Below are 16,967 nucleotides of genomic sequence, written 5' to 3'. Positions count from 1 at the left end.
ACTAAGTATTAGGTCTTCCTCTCCATATTTTCATTTTTTTCTGCAAGATAATTCAGTGTCTTTTCTCAAACGTATTTGTGACTTACTTACTCCCCTTTCGTTCTCAATTGCTAGATCTAAAACTCAAAAGATAAAAAGAAGCCGCAAATATGGTTTCAAAAAGTCACCTCTTCTACATAAAAACATTGCCCTCTTCTGAAAGATCTTAAACTGATAATGTCTTGTTCAATTCATATCGACAAAAGAAATATTGACATGAGCAAAAGGATTGGGCTAGAATTAACCAGCTCGGCAGCTCAGAGCGTCAAGCAAAAAGTCCAGGACTTCTTCAGTACCATTGGAAGACCACAGGACTTACTTACTAGTGACGAAACTATTGAAGATCGTACAACACCTCGCCTCAAAAAGTATGGCAAATAACACGATTTTACGTAACCCCTGTTTGCAGCAGTAATGATGTTGGTAGTGGTATTAGAACAATCAAATCAAACAATTAAAACACGTAACACATTGCTGTTGCCGTGAAAACAAAGAGAGATGAAATACTTTAAATGTAGTTACCTGGAGATAGAAGTAACCAAGTGCAACAGAAGCATATCTAAGGAGAGAATCTTTACTTACCTGTTCCTGGCATACTTTAGAAAATGAGGTGAAACATTCTCGTAATGTTACAGGTGACGCTAACACTCAGTACATGATACTAGATCTGTTGAATAACTGTGTTATTATCAGTAATCTTCACCTATTACGAGAAAGTCAACACTTTACCTCAATCAGAAATATGGTAAATAATAGTTCCTATGCCTTATATAAAACCATTTTCTGGTATGTCTGGAACGACGTGAAAACCAGAGGAGTGGAAAGTACAAGACCCTAGCTAACTATGGCCATGAATCCTGCAAAAAAGACTCAAATCATAACAAAACACATTATCTATCTTATCTTCATTCCTCACTCACACGCCTGTCTCGGTAAAAGTCATTCTAAAATGTCTTTAGATTAGAATCCTTCTAAAAGGAAGACGAAACCCTTAAGTAACAGCAGTTACGTAATTCGACCGGGGGATCGGGAAATTGAGGGGAATGAGGATTTACTGAAGGGAAGACAGATGCAACGCTTCACTGAAAATAATACAAGCAGATATAACGCCTTACTGAAGTTACCACATGAAGATTTATCATCATAAAGGAGTTAACACATCCATATTTATCACCTTATCAGTGTTACCACATGCAGACGTAACACCTTCCTGAAGTCACCTCATGTAGATGTAACACTTTATTCAAGTTACAATTTGCAGTTGCAACACCTTATTGAAGGTATCACATCCGATGCAATATATTGCAGATGTCACCATGCTGAAGTAACACCTTACTGAATCTACAATTTGCAGCCGCAACACCTTATTGAAGTTACTACGTGCGACATGTAGATGCAACTCCTTATTGAAGATAACACACACATGGAACATTTTACCAGGCCAGCACATAGGGATGCGACACTGCACTGGAGTTACATTATAGATATGCCACAATTTGCTGAAGTCAACCGGCGATTCTTTCGAACCTGCTTTTTGAGGATGGATTCAGTCATATATGGAACATGTACACATAACCAACGGATCTACTAACTTATCATAAAGGCTGAACATTCATGCAAAACATACGACTTCATTTACCTAATGCCCTGAAGGAGAAAACCAGAACGACAGAAAAAAATATGAACTGTAGAGGAAAAAATTCCTGAAAATATTGAGACAGGTTAGTAAAGCGAATCTTAAAGAAATTATTGGCTAACAATAGCGACTCCACTTTTCAGATGCTCATGAAATCTCTGCTGTATATATTGTTCAAAAAAAAAAGAAACCTGTCGTATTCAATGGAATTTGAGGGAGAGGAAAAAAAATCTAGTGTGAAAATGTATTATCTTGTATGTAAACAAATACCTAAGGAAATATCGTAAGATTAACAGCTATTTCATATCACCTGTGTGGACCTCTAGACATATATCTACTTTTAAAGCAACTTGTGCCTTACGTATTGGTTAAGGATTCGGATATATTGACCATCCACAAGTCACTTCATCATGAGGTCTAACAATAGTAATGCATCACTTATCTGGAAGTTATATCCGAGGTTTATTTGCAGTGATCAAGATCAAGATTAAAGTTGAAAGTATCAGAAAATCAATTAATCCATCTAAGTCTACCTTCCCACAAATATAAAGAATTCACCAAGAGAAAATGCACCACGAGCAATTGTTATTTTTCCCAGACAAATCCTCAGTTGCCAATATAACGCTGATACCAAAATCCGAAGAGCCCTCAGCTTAAACAAAGAGCTATAGGCCAATATCCTTGTTAAAAATGTCTGGGAGGAAAATCTTTGAAAACTATCTGAACAAAGGAGGTCACGATCATCTTGAAGGCGTCAACCACTCCATCATCAGAATGACTCTGGCGAGAGAATGCATGAAGTTTTCCTTCATAGAGGGGAAAATCAAACAAAGAAAAACGCTACGAATGCCCTTGCTAATGGTGGTGCGTTGTCATATATCACCACGAGATAGATGCTTTAGATAAAACATTGCACCAGGAACATAGAACACTGAAGTTCTCCCTACTACTATCCATGAGTAAAAATTTTTGTAAACTTTCGGATGGCAGAAAAGCAAATACTGGAATTTATAGGGGAATTTACTGCTGAAAGTGTTGTCCCATGAGATGGCTGCCAACTGCAACCCTCGATTTTGTCTTGTTCACAAAAGTATATGTGTCAGACGTGGAGGGAACAATGAGAAGTGGGAGACCAAATTGGAGGTGGAAGGATGGAGTGAAAAAGATTTTGAGCGATCGGGGCCTAAACATACAGGAGGGTGAAAGGCGTGCAAGGAATAGAGTGAATTGGAACGATATGGTATACCGGGGTCGACGTGCTATAAATGGATTGAACCAGGGCATGTGAGGCGTCTGGGGTAAACCATAGAAAGTTTTGTGGGGCCTGGATGCGTAAAGGAAACTGTGGTTTTGGTGCATTACACATGACAGCTAGAGGCTGAGTGTGACGAATGTGGCCTTTGTTGTTTTTTCCTAGCGCTACCTTGCACCCACGCGGGGGGGAGGAGGGTGTCATTTTGTGTGTGGCGGGGTGGCGGCAGGAATGGATGAAGGCAGTATGTAGGAATATGTACGTGTGTATATATGTATATGTCTGTGTATGTATATGTATGTATACGTTGAACTGTATAGGTATGTATATGTGCGTGTGTGTGGGCATATATGCATGTGTATGTAGGTGGGTTGGGCCATTCTTTCGTTTGTCTCCTTACGCTTCCTCGCTGACGCAGAAGACCGCGTCAAAGTATAATAAGAAATATAGAATATACATACATACATATATATATATATATGTATATATATATATATATATATATATATATATATATATATATATATATATATATATATATAGATATATAGATATAGATATATATAGATATATAGATATAGGGTGTTTTGGTCGAGGTGGTGTGCAAAGTGAGAGGGTTAGGGAAAATGATTTGGTAAACAGAGGAGGTAGTAAAAGCTTTGCGGAAGATGAAAGCCGGCAAGGCAGCAGGTTTGGATGGTATTGCAGTGGAATTTATTAAAAAAGGGGGTGACTGTATTGTTGACTGGTTGGTAAGGTTATTTAATGTATGTATGACTCATGGTGAGGTGCCTGAGGATTGGCGGAATGCGTGCATAGTGCCATTGTACAAAGGCAAAGGGGATAAGAGTGAGTGCTCAAATTACAGAGGTATATGTTTGTTGAGTATTCCTGGTAAATTATATGGGAGGGTATTGATTGAGAGGGTGAAGGCATGTACAGAGCATCAGATTGGGGAAGAGCAGTGCGGTTTCAGAAGTGGTAGAGGATGTGTGGATCAGGTGTTTGCTTTGAAGAATGTATGTGAGAAATACTTAGAAAAGCAAATGGATTTGTATGTAGCATTTATGGATCTGGAGAAGGCATATGATAGAGTTGATAGAGATGCTCTGTGGAAGGTATTAAGAATATATGGTGTGGGAGGCAAGTTGTTAGAAGCAGTGAAAAGTTTTTATCGAGGATGTAAGGCATGTGTACGTGTAGGAAGAGAGGAAAGTGATTGGTTCTCAGTGAATGTAGGTTTGCGGCAGGGGTGTGTGATGTCTCCATGGTTGTTTAATTTGTTTATGGATGGGGTTGTTAGGGAGGTAAATGCAAGAGTCCTGGAAAGAGGGGCAAGTATGAAGTCTGTTGGGGATGAGAGAGCTTGGGAAGTGAGTCAGTTGTTGTTCGCTGATGATACAGCGCTGGTGGCTGATTCATGTGAGAAACTGCAGAAGCTGGTGACTGAGTTTGGTAAAGTGTGTGGAAGAAGAAAGTTAAGAGTAAATGTGAATAAGAGCAAGGTTATTAGGTACAGTAGGGTTGAGGGTCAAGTCAATTGGGAGGTGAGTTTGAATGGAGAAAAACTGGAGGAAGTGAAGTGTTTTAGATATCTGGGAGTGGATCTGTCAGCGGATGGAACCATGGAAGCGGAAGTGGATCATAGGGTGGGGGAGGGGGCGAAAATTTTGGGAGCCTTGAAAAATGTGTGGAAGTCGAGAACATTATCTCGGAAAGCAAAAATGGGTATGTTTGAAGGAATAGTGGTTCCAACAATGTTGTATGGTTGCGAGGCGTGGGCTATGGATAGAGTTGTGCGCAGGAGGATGGATGTGCTGGAAATGAGATGTTTGAGGACAATGTGTGGTGTGAGGTGGTTTGATCGAGTAAGTAACGTAAGGGTAAGAGAGATGTGTGGAAATAAAAAGAGCGTGGTTGAGAGAGCAGAAGAGGGTGTTTTGAAATGGTTTGGGCACATGGAGAGAATGAGTGAGGAAAGATTGACCAAGAGGATATATGTGTCGGAGGTGGAGGGAACGAGGAGAAGAGGGCGACCAAATTGGAGGTGGAAAGATGGAGTGAAAAAGATTTTGTGTGATCGGGGCCTGAACATGCAGGAGGGTGAAAGGAGGGCAAGGAATAGAGTGAATTGGAGCGATGTGGTATACAGGGGTTGACGTGCTGTCAGTGGAGTGAATCAAGGCATGTGAAGCGTCTGGGGTAAACCATGGAAAGCTGTGTAGGTATGTATATTTGCGTGTGTGGACGTGTGTATGTACATGTGTATGGGGGGGGTGGGCATTTCTTTCGTCTGTTTCCTTGCGCTACCTCGCAAACGCGGGAGACAGCGACAAAGTATAAAAAAAAAAAAAAAAAAAATATATATATATATATATATATATATATATATATATATATATATATATATATATATATATTATTCCTGGGGATAGGGGAGAAAGAATACTTCCCACGTATTCCCTGCGTGTCGTAGAAGGCGTCTAAAAGGGAAGGGAGCGGGGGGCTGGAAATCCTCCCCTCTTATTTTTTTTTTAATTTTCCAAAAGAAGGAACAGAGAAGGGGGCCAGGTGAGGATGTTTCCTCAGAGGCCCAGTCCTCTGTTCTGAACGCTACCTTGCTGATGCGGGAAATGGTGAATAGTTTGAAAAAAAAAAAAAAAAAAAATATATATATATATATATATATATATATATATATATATATATATATATATATATATATATATATATATACATATATATATATATATATATATATATATATATATATATATATATATATATATATATATATATATATATATATATATATATATATATATATGTATATATATATATATATATGTATTTATATATGTAAAGACTGGTAATTGAGAATACGTATGTGAGTCGAGGAGATGGCCAACGGGCATTACTTGATTACATATCAATTGATAGGCGTGTGATAGGAAGATTTTTGGATGTAAATATGTTAATAGGGGCATCTGGTCGATGTCTGATCACTGTCTTAGGGAGGCGAGGATAAAGATTTGTGGAGGTTTTCGATAAAGAGGAAACAATGTTGAGCAGAAGAACGTGGTAAGAGTGAGTGAGCTTGAAAAAGAGACTTATGTGAAAATATTCCAGCAGAGATTGAATATGGAAAGGCAAAAACTGAGAGCAAATGAAGCGAAGAAATGGGAGGTATTTATGGGATGCAGTGATGGTATGTGCAAGAGATGCATGTGGTATGCGAAAGGTTGGAGGTGGCAGATTAAAAATGATAGTAGTGTTGGGATGAATAAGTAAAGTTGCGAGAGAAGCGTTTGGGTAGTACTTATGAGGAAGGAGCGCAAATGATTGAGAGATGTATAAGAGAAAGCGGCATGAGGTCAAGAGGAAGGTGCAGGGGTCGAAAAATAGGGCAAATGAGAATTAGGGTGAGAGAGTATCATGAAACATAAGGGAGGATGAAAAGGTGTCTTAGAAGGAGGTAATCAAAGTGCTAGAGAAAAGAGAACAAATGGAAACATCGGTGAAAGGGGCAAAAGGGGATGTTATAGCTGGTAGTGATGAAGTGAGGAGATGGAGTGAGTATTAGGAAGTATGTTAAATGTGTTTGATAATAAATTGAAAATGTTGGGTGTTTTTGTCGGGATAGAAAGTGAAGTGAGAAAGTCATGGAGAGTGGTTTGGTGAAAAGAGAAGAGGTGGTAAAAGCTTTGAGTAACATTAAATGCAGCGACTGAAGTGACTGTTACTACTGTTGAATTGATTATGAACGGGGGATGACTGTGTTATTGATTGGTTGGTAAGGATCATGGTGAGGTGCCTGGTGATTGACAAAATGCTTGTATGGTATCATGTTTTAAAGGCAAGAGGAATAAAGGTGAGTGTTCAAACTACAGATGTATATGTTTGTTAAGTATATCAGGTAAGTTGTATGGGAGGATATTAATTGAGAGGGTGAAGGCATGTACAAGGCCGGAGATTGGCTGCGTGGTTTCAGTAGTATAGGATGTGTGGACCAGGTGTTTGCTTTGAAGAATGTGTGTGACCAATACTTAGAAAAGCAAATGGATTTGTATGAGGGATTTTTGGGTCAAAAGACGGCATATGTCAGGATTTATAGTGATGTTTTTCTAGAAGGTCTTAAGAATATATGTTGTGGGAAGTAAATTACTGAAGGGAGAGAAGTTTTTATCAAGGGTGTACCGTATGTGTACAGGTAGGAGGAGAGGAGAGTGAATGGTTGCAAAAGTTTGATCTATGGCATGGGTGTTTGATGTCACCATGGTTGTGTGATTTGTTTATGGATGGGGTTGTTAGGGAGGTGAATGCAGCAGTCTTGGAGAGGAGCGAGTGCATTTCTTGAGGGATGAGAGGGCTTGGGAAGTGAGTCAGTTGTAGTTTGCTGATATACAGCTCTGGTAGCTGATTCGAGCGAGAAACTGCAGAAATTGGGGAGTGAGTTTGAAAAATGTGCGAAAGGAGAAAGTCGAAAGTCAGTGTGAATAAAAGCAAGGTTATCAGGTTCAGCAGTGTACAGGGACAAGTTAGTTGGGATGTAAGTTTGAATAGAAATAATTGGAGGAAGTAAAGTGTTTTAGATAGCTGGGAGTGAACATGTTAGCGAATTGAACCATGGAAGCAGAAATGAGTCATAAGGTTGGAAAGGGGGCGAAGATTTCGGGAGCGACGAAGAATTTGCGGAAAGAGAGAACGTTATCTGGGAGGGGCAAAAATTGGTATGTTTGAAGAAGCTGTAGTCCCAACAATATGATATGATCGTGCGCAAAAGGTTGGATGCGATGGAAATGAAATGCTTGAAGACAGTATGTGGTGTAAGGTGGTTTGATCGAGTAAGTAAGGAATGAGTAAGAGAGATATCTGGTGATGAAAAGATTATGGTTGAGAGAACAGAAGGGGATATACTGAAATGGTTTGGACAAATGGGAGAATTAGTGAAGAAAGGTTGAAAATAAGATGTATGCGTAAGAAGTAGAGGGAACAAGGAGAGCGGGAATACTAATTCCAGATGGAGGGATGGAGTGAAAAAAAAGAAAAAAATGAGCGATCGGGGCTTGAACATACAGAAAGGTAAATGGAACAATGCGATATACTGGGGTCAACGTGCTGTCAGTGGACTGAACCATGGCATTGTTGGAACCACTATTCCTTCAAACATACCCATTTTTGCTTTCCGAGATAATGTTCTCGACTTCGACACATTCTTCAACGCTCCGAGAATTTTCGCCCCCTCCCTACCCTATGATTCACTTCCGCTTCCATGGTTCCATCCGCTGCCAAATCCACTCCCAGATATCTAGAACACTTCACTTCCTCCAGTTTTTCTCCATTCAAACTTACCTCCCAATTGACTTATCCCTCAACCCTACTGTACCTAATAACCTTGCTCTTATTCACATCTACTCTCAGCTTTCTTCTTTTACACACTTTACCAAACTCAGACACCAGCTTCTGCAGTTCCTCACCTGCGCTGTATCATCAGCGAACAACAACTGACTCACTTCCCAAGCTCTCTCATCCACAACAGACTGCATACTTGCCCCTCTTTCCAAAGCTCTTGCATTCACAACAAATTAAGCAACCATGGAGCCATTACGCACCCCTGCCGCAAACCAACATTCACTGAGAACCAGTCACTTTCCTCTCTTCCTACACGTACACATGCCTTACATCCTGGATAAAAAGTTTTCACTGCCTCTAACAACTTGCCTCCCACACCATATATTCTTAATACCTTCCACAGAGCATCTCTATCAACTCTATCATATGCCTTCTCCAGATCCATAAATGCTACATACAAATCCATTTGCTTTTCTAAGTATTTCTTTCTTTCATACTATTCGCCATTTCCCGTGTTAGCGAGGTAGCGTTAATAACAGAGGACTTGGCCTTTGAGAGATTATCCTCACCTGTCCCCTTCTTTGTTGCTTCTTTTGGAAAATTAAAAAAAAAAAGAAAAAAAAAAAACAAGAGGGAGAGGATTTCCAGCCATCCGCTCCCTCCCCTTTTAGTCGCCTTCTACGACACGCAGGGAATACGTGGGAAGTATTCCTTCTCCCCTATCCTTATGACAGAGTTAAATTATCATCATTTCAATCTATGTTCCTTAGGGCATTACGTATTTGCAGTCCACAGTATATTGATGATGAGTTTGAGAAGATATATTGTATTGGATCTAAGTTAAAGTACCCAAGATCTTTCTTTGATGAATCCCTTAAGTTAGCAAAGAAATCATTTTATAGAGCTGAGCCAAAGCCTCCCATTGACACCAAGAATCTTTTAGTTCTCCCTTTTTAATAATAATAATTCTAATTTGCTTCCCATGTTGCTTAAATCCTTTACTGTAAATGTTGCCTTCAGCAACAATAATACTATAAAGATTATCTTAATCATGAGTTCACCAGAAGATTCTCTTGGGTGTATCTATAAAGTGCCATGTAGAAATTGTGATAAGTTTTTGGTGGGCAGACTGGTAATGATCTTTCTGTCAGACTTAAGCAACATGAACATAGTATAAGAACGGGACAAGAATCAAATGCCTTGTTTAATCAAGTTAAGAACTATGATCATTGTATTGACTGGAGTAATGCCATCTGTTATTAACTCTATTATCACGAGAAATATCATTGAATCTTCTATTATCAAATACACCAAGATATATGATCTTGATATTAGTGATGGTCTATACAAATTAGATAACTTTATTGTTGATGAAATTTGTAAAATGATAAGTTTATGAACGCTCGTTGTATGTCTTGGACAATCGCATGTTTACCAAATGGTGTCCTAGCTACGTCTCTTCGTTGTATACCAACTGACTGTTATATTTCTCTCTTGGGTCTCCCCTGATGATGTGATTATTACATGAAAGTGCACTTGGGAACTTATCGTGTTTCATTTCCCCCGTGGACTCATAGGAATATACTTGATCACGCGCAAAATATATATATATATATATATATATATATATATATATATATATATATATATATATATATATATATCCCTGGGGATAGGGGATTAAGAATACTTCCCACGTATTCCCTGCGTGTCGTAGAAGGCGACTAAAAGGGGAGGGAGCGGGGGGCTGGAAATCCTCCCCTCTCTTTTTTTTTTTTTTTTTTTTTTTCCAAAAGAAGGAACAGAGAATTGGGCCAGGTGAGGGTATTCCCTCAAAGGCCCAGTCCTCTGTTCTTAACGCTACCTCGCTAATGCGGGAAATGGCGAATAGTTTGAAAGAAAAGAAAGATATATATATATATATATATATATATATATATATATATATATATATATATATATATATATATATATATATATATATATATATATATATATATATATATATATATATATATAATACTATCTGTTTATCTCCTGCTTATCGTATAAAGCTGGATATCCTACCCTCCTGTATTACTACTTTCCAAAAGAAGAAACGATGGAAGGAACCTTGAGACGGGTTTTCCTCTAAGGTTCATTCGCCTGTTTCTTGTTCTTCCTTCCCATGGAGGGAAACGATGAATAATAATGATAATGATGATAATAATAACTATGACAATAATAATGATAATAATAGTAATTATCATTACTATCATTATCATTGTTGTTATTATCATTATTATCATTATTATTGTTATTATTGTTATCATTATTATCATTAATGTTATTAGTATTATTATTATCATTATCATTATTATTATTAGTATTATCATTATCATTACTATTATTACTGTTATTATCATTATTATTATTATTATTGTTATTATTATTATTATTATTATTATTATTATTATAATTATTATTATTACTATTATCATTATTATAAGATAATGATAAATTGTATGGGATTACTGATTGCGCGTAACGGTGAGAGAGTTTACCACTCGTGTTTTCCTGCGTCCCTAACCTTACAGATATGTACCATATCTATATTCCCTCGTGTGTGTACCTAACTCCTTCCCTGCCCTAGGAGTCACTTCTCTCCTGCAGTACTCAAGTGCCTGGCCACATCAATCGGTCGGTGACCATCGGTCATAAAGTGTTCTCATGCTGTGTGTGCATCTATGCACACACACACACACACACACACACACACACACACACACACACGCACACACGCACACGCCAAGATAAACCAGAATAAACCAGGTTCCCATTTACCGACCACATTTCCCTGCTAACTGGAAGTAACGTAGCTTTAGGCTGCTGCAGTCTCTGGAAAGAGGTCCTAAGGATAATATGAATAAACATACTTACGTTCCACATTTTACGTCGGATTCAACGAGCTTGTAATACTTATTATGGTAAGAATAACACTGTCTTCCATTCATTACTTGGTGAAGTCAAGAGACGTTGTTCTCGAGTCTCTTCCTTGAGAGTCTTGAAGACCCACATTGAGTGAGCCAAAACTGCGCTTACGAATAGAAAAATCTACTTTCCTCCTAATAGACTACCTAGGCAGTTCCCGTTCTCTTACTATTTATTGACAAAGATTTGCTTATCTATTCACTTTTACGGTGAGCAAGAAATTGAAATATATAAAACTGATTTTGTAGGTGACTAAAAGGAGAGGCAGCGTGGAGCTAGATATCCTCCCCTCCCATTTTTTTTCCAAAAGAAGGATCAGAGAAGAGGGCCAAGTGAGGATATTCCCTCTAAGACTCAGTCCTCTGTTCTTGACACTACCTCGGTAACGCGGGAAATGGCAAATGTGTATGAAAAAAATCAGATAAAAACAGAAAAGGTGAGAGTACCTCTCTAATTAAGTCCTCCCGAAGAGGGTTAGAAAGAGAAAGGTTCAAAAAGCATGGAAAGCTTAGAAGTGCAAATAAAGATATACGGAAACGTAGTTGAGGTGGGAAAGTTGTGTGACGTGGTATTATACAAATGCTTCTCGTATATCACTCACATCATACGGTACTGAATTTATTATGTTTAGTTAGTCTTACGGATATTCCATGTGCAATAAGCTATCAGGGGCCATTGCAAACGATAAGTAGACTACATTCTGTGTGAGCGACCGAAATAGACTCACAAATATGACTAAAGCAGTATGAGGTTCATAAGAACCCATACTGAATGGTTTAGACATAGTTTAATGAAAATGTTAATGAAATCACGAAGCATTCGCTGATCAGTTTTGGATCCTGGTACCGTAACTTCTTAACAAGAAGTTTTCGTCTGAGAACTGAATCCAAACATAACGTAAACAGTATAGGCAAGGGCGGAACCCCCACAGGCTCAAGTATGAGCAGGAACATGGAGCTCTCCGTATTTGTAATACAATAAGACGTAACATTAAATTCACAAGGGAAGATGAAACGACCTGGGAAACCCATCCTTAGAAAAGGTTGTACAAAATACGTTCTGTAGAAAATGTATTTCTTCTTTCCCATTGACTGATAACGGTGTGTCTGACTGTGTGCTTGTAAGTGCTTTATTGTAGACATTTGCATGTACTTGTGCGTGAATCTGTAATTTCGTTTTTGCATGTGTGTGGTATGAAATGTGTGAGTTTGTCTATCAAAAGGAGAGGTATAATAGTTTGTATGTGTATATATGTGAGTTAAGGGGTCCTCACTTATAAGTATTCGCTTATGACGGGATTTTGCCAAAAAGAAGGCTTGCGCGTAGCGGTCAACGCATGAAAATTTAGTGTAAGAACAACATCTCGTGTTACACATTGTCAAGTCGTATGTGTAGGATGGAGAGATCATATGTTTACTGACTGAATGCCAGCGGCATATGTGTGGGGCGAGGCAGAAAGAAAGGACACGAACCTGAGCCAAAGGAGTAGAACTTTATAGCCACCGAAGTCTTACCTCCCTTTTAATAATAATTTTACTTTACTTCCCATGTTGCTTAAATCCTTTAATGTAAATGTTGCTTTCAGCAACAAATAATACTATAAAGAATATCTTGATGAAGAACTCACCAGAAGGTTCTGCTGTATGCATCTATAAAGTGCCATGTAGATATTGTGAAAGATTTTATGTTGGGCAGACTGGCAAGGATCTTTCTGTTTGACTTATGCAACATAGATATAGTATAAGAAGAGGACAAAAATCAAATGCCTTGTTTAATCACGTTAGAAACTATGATCATGGCATTGACTGGAGTAATGCCATCTCAGTTATTAGTTTTAACTCCAGTGCCACGAGTAATATATTTCAATCTTCTATTGTTAGATACACAAAGAATTGTAACCTTAGTATCCGTGAAGGTCTGCACAAATTAGATAACTTATTCTTGATAAAATTTGTAAACATTTCCCCTTTTAGCCACATGATAAGTTTATGTAACGCTTGTTGCCAGTCTTGGACGCACCCTACCACCATTCAAGCATTCACATATTTACCAAATGGCGTCGTAGCAACTGCTCTTCGTTGTATATCGGCTGGCTATCATATTTCTTTCTTGTATCTCCCCTGATGATGTAATTATTACACGGAAGTGCACTTGGGAACTTCTCGTGTTTCGTTTCCACGTGGACTCATAAGAAAATACTTGTTTTTAGTTTATTATACTTAGTTGCTGTCTCCCGCGTTAGCGAGATAGCATATGGAAACAGACGAAAGAATGGCCCAACCCACCCACATACACATGTATATACATAAACGCCCACACACGCACATATACATATTTAAACATTTTCATGTATACATACATATACATACACAGACATATACATATATACACATGTACACATTCAGACTTGCTGCCTTCATCTATTCTCGTCGTCACCCCGCCACATATGAAATGACACCCCCCCCTCTCCCCGCATGTGAGCGAGGTAGCGCTGGGAAAAGACAACAGATTCGTTCACAGTCTCTAGCTGTCATGTATGATGCACCGAAACCACAGCTCCCTTTTCACATCCAGACCCCACAAAACTTTCCATGGTTTACCCCAGACGCTTCACATGCCCTGCTTCAATCCATTGACAGCACGTCGACCCCGGTATACCACATCGTTCCAATTCACTCTAGTCCTTTTTTCTCATCTTGGATACATTCACACACATTTAGATACCCCAATCTGAGCCTTCAAGGAGGATGAGCACTCCCTGTGTGACTCCTTCTGTTTCCCTTTTAGAAAGTTGAAATACAAGGAGGGACGGGTTTCTAGCCCCCTCTTCCGTCCCCTTTAGTCGCCTTCTACGACACGTGAGGCATGCGTGGGAAGCTCTTTTAGGACTCTTAACCTTATATGTTATATGATGATCAGTAAAAGATGTGCCCAAGAACAAACCTTGAAGAGGCACTCCTCTTGAAAGCAATGATAGATTTATCTAATGCAGATAGCTTCAAGTACTATTTTCTTTTAAGACTGAAACATTTAACAACAGATTACAAAAATATGTTTATGGCATCTAGCTCAGTAAAAGAAACATTCATCATTCAACAATAAGCCAAATACCAATGACCCAAAACATTTATTTCACCACTGCCATAAAGTCCACTTTGATTGATACCTAAATAACAATGTATAACCTCATTCCATTAAATATCACTGTTCATTTCACGAGATATCTTTTGAAATCCAATCCACTTTTTCATCAACATTTTCCTTCGTTAAAGTATACTTCATTGTAGCACCATCAGTGTAAATTTCATTATATTACTAACCATAACACAAATTCTGGTTTTGTTATGCACCAAGCTGGATTGTATCAATTTCCCTTTTATCTAGACAAAAGTTTGTGACCATGAATGTGAGGGACATGTTTCTACAGATTATGAGATTGAAAAGTGAGGAAGTCTTGCCACACAGGTGGCAAAGCAGCTTTTGCAAGACCGGGAAGTGCTGCAGGGCCAGAATGGTGTGTGAGAGTGCGACGACATAAACTAGAAAGACGTTTAGGGTGTCGAGTGGCCTCTTCAAAAAGTGCACGGATACCTACGTTTTGAACTTCACTTTCTATTTCTCCACTTTGAATTAGTCGTTTGGTATGTGCCCCAGCAGCTAAAAGAAGTGCTTCTGCACCCCAAGTAGCATCTCTTGCTGCTGATACCAGTGGTGTATGCCCAAGCTGATCATCTGTGTTAGTGTCGGCCTCTGAAGTCAGGAGGATCCGCAGGAAGTTGAGGTGGTGCTCAAAAATGGCCAAGTGTAATGGTTGTGTGGTCCAAAGAATTCTTGGAATTTAAAGCTGTTCTTGTCCGTACTTCCACCACAGCTGCTAAGACACCTTTTGCATATTTTCTACCACTTTACACAGCAATATGTAATGGTGTTTCCATACTACAGTTATCAACACAAACCGCAGGTGGATGGGCAACTGCAAGCATTTTCACTGTAGAGGATCTCACACCATTTACACTAACACTATAGTGTAATACTGTATTACCATGATTATGTTTGTGCAGGATTTGAATGGGCAGCAAGGAGTTTAAGAGACGGAGTAATAAGTGTTTCATTTCCCCGTCGCATACAAATAAAGTCACAAATGGTTATCGCACAGTTTCTCTTTTCTAGGCTTTATGAGTGAGCTCTGATGGTCTGAGTATCTTCGAAAAAGATTACAGCTTTAGGGTCAAGTATTGAAGTTAAAAGGGTAAGCAGACCAGTTATAAATTAAGCCTGGTAATCTAACCCACAGTCATGGTTGATGAAGTTATGTCATAACACAATGATGTAAAAAATATGGTTGAATGCAAGTTTTGGTCTTACTTTTTCGGATGATTTAAATCTGACTGTGTACTCTTGGCAAAGTGTACTTATATTGAGTGGTACCGGCAGTGATGCTTAAGTCACAGATGCGGTTAATATCTCATTCAAGCCAGATATTCTTTGATGTAAGTTAAGTGTAGAGTGTCGCCGTATTTTCGGATAAACTAACGATCCTCTTGATCTGGGATATATCTGGCTCAGAAAGCAATTTCCGAGTTAGGGCAAACTTCGTAGGTCTTGAGGCAAATGATATAGCCAGAGATTTATACTGGTGGTGTTGGAGTAAAAAGTGGCGTACTATGGAAGATCGTCGTAAATGGAGAGAACAACTGCTGGGATCTTGTTGTCTCTGACTTGTAATTAGACAGTCCAAAGTTCATATCATTTGTTTGCTTTCGTCGAGACTGTCTCAAGAGTTCATGAATGGAAATTCAGAATTAGGGATTATACTTTAACAACTGATACAGTTTACCATTATGGGAAATTTAGCCTCAGGGCATTATCTACAGTGTTACTGTACATATTAAATGAAAATGTGTCATAACATGATCTCTAGTGGTCGATTTAGCTACATGTCTTGTATTCTTTTGTCATTCACTCGTTACTAAACTTTTTCTTTAAAACACTATCGTAAAATTGGGGTTTTCTTGCTAAAATGCCGGGCCACTGGACCATCGCAGGTACGCTGTCCACCTGCTGTTCTCGGTTGCCTGGGTTCGTCTCTAGGTCTTGCAGTGGTGATATATATATATATATATATATATATATATATATATATATATATATATATATATATATATATATATATATATATATACCTCGCTACTATGGCATGAAGGAAACAGCCAAAACTTCAGAAAAGTAAATCAAGAGCCAACATCATAACTTCAGTTATTATTCACGGAAATGTCGGTTGGGGGAATTGATTCATATTTTCATAGAGATTATCTAACGTACGCCTAACATCAGACGTCTGTAAAAGACTCAGACATATGGATCATGAGAAGAAAGTTGTGAGTCAAGGCATCAGCCATAACAACGATGCAATATTTAGACATTACTTCTGATATTAACCTGAAATAATTCTAGTCACACAGAGGGTCAGAGGTTAGACGAGACTATACGATTCTTGAATAAAATTGTCTGGATTTTGACATTAATTACGTGGGGTACGTCATGGTACAATTTACAAACTATGGCCATAGTAAGAAATATTCTTAATAGAAATATGCTTTTGGAGAGTATTTTCTTTCTCTTTTCCCCACACACCCTCTTACCTGAGTAATTACTCGTCGGTCCAAGTAATAAACTGGGCGGAGATTATCGAGTTTATTTTATATCCCAGGGGAAAAG

General features: G+C 38.5%; 1 pseudogene; it reads right to left on the bottom strand.

Annotated features, from left to right (window-relative positions):
* Positions 1 to 14,670: 14,670 nt before the first annotated feature.
* On the bottom strand, positions 14,671 to 15,361 carry LOC139753628 (uncharacterized; annotated as a pseudogene).
* Positions 15,362 to 16,967: the final 1,606 nt, after the last annotated feature.

The sequence above is a fragment of the Panulirus ornatus genome, chromosome 15 (assembly GCF_036320965.1).
Source record: "Panulirus ornatus isolate Po-2019 chromosome 15, ASM3632096v1, whole genome shotgun sequence".
Taxonomy (NCBI): Eukaryota; Metazoa; Arthropoda; class Malacostraca; order Decapoda; family Palinuridae; genus Panulirus; species Panulirus ornatus.
The sequence above is the reverse complement of the archived record's forward strand: the minus strand, read 5'-3'. Positions and strand labels throughout refer to the sequence as shown.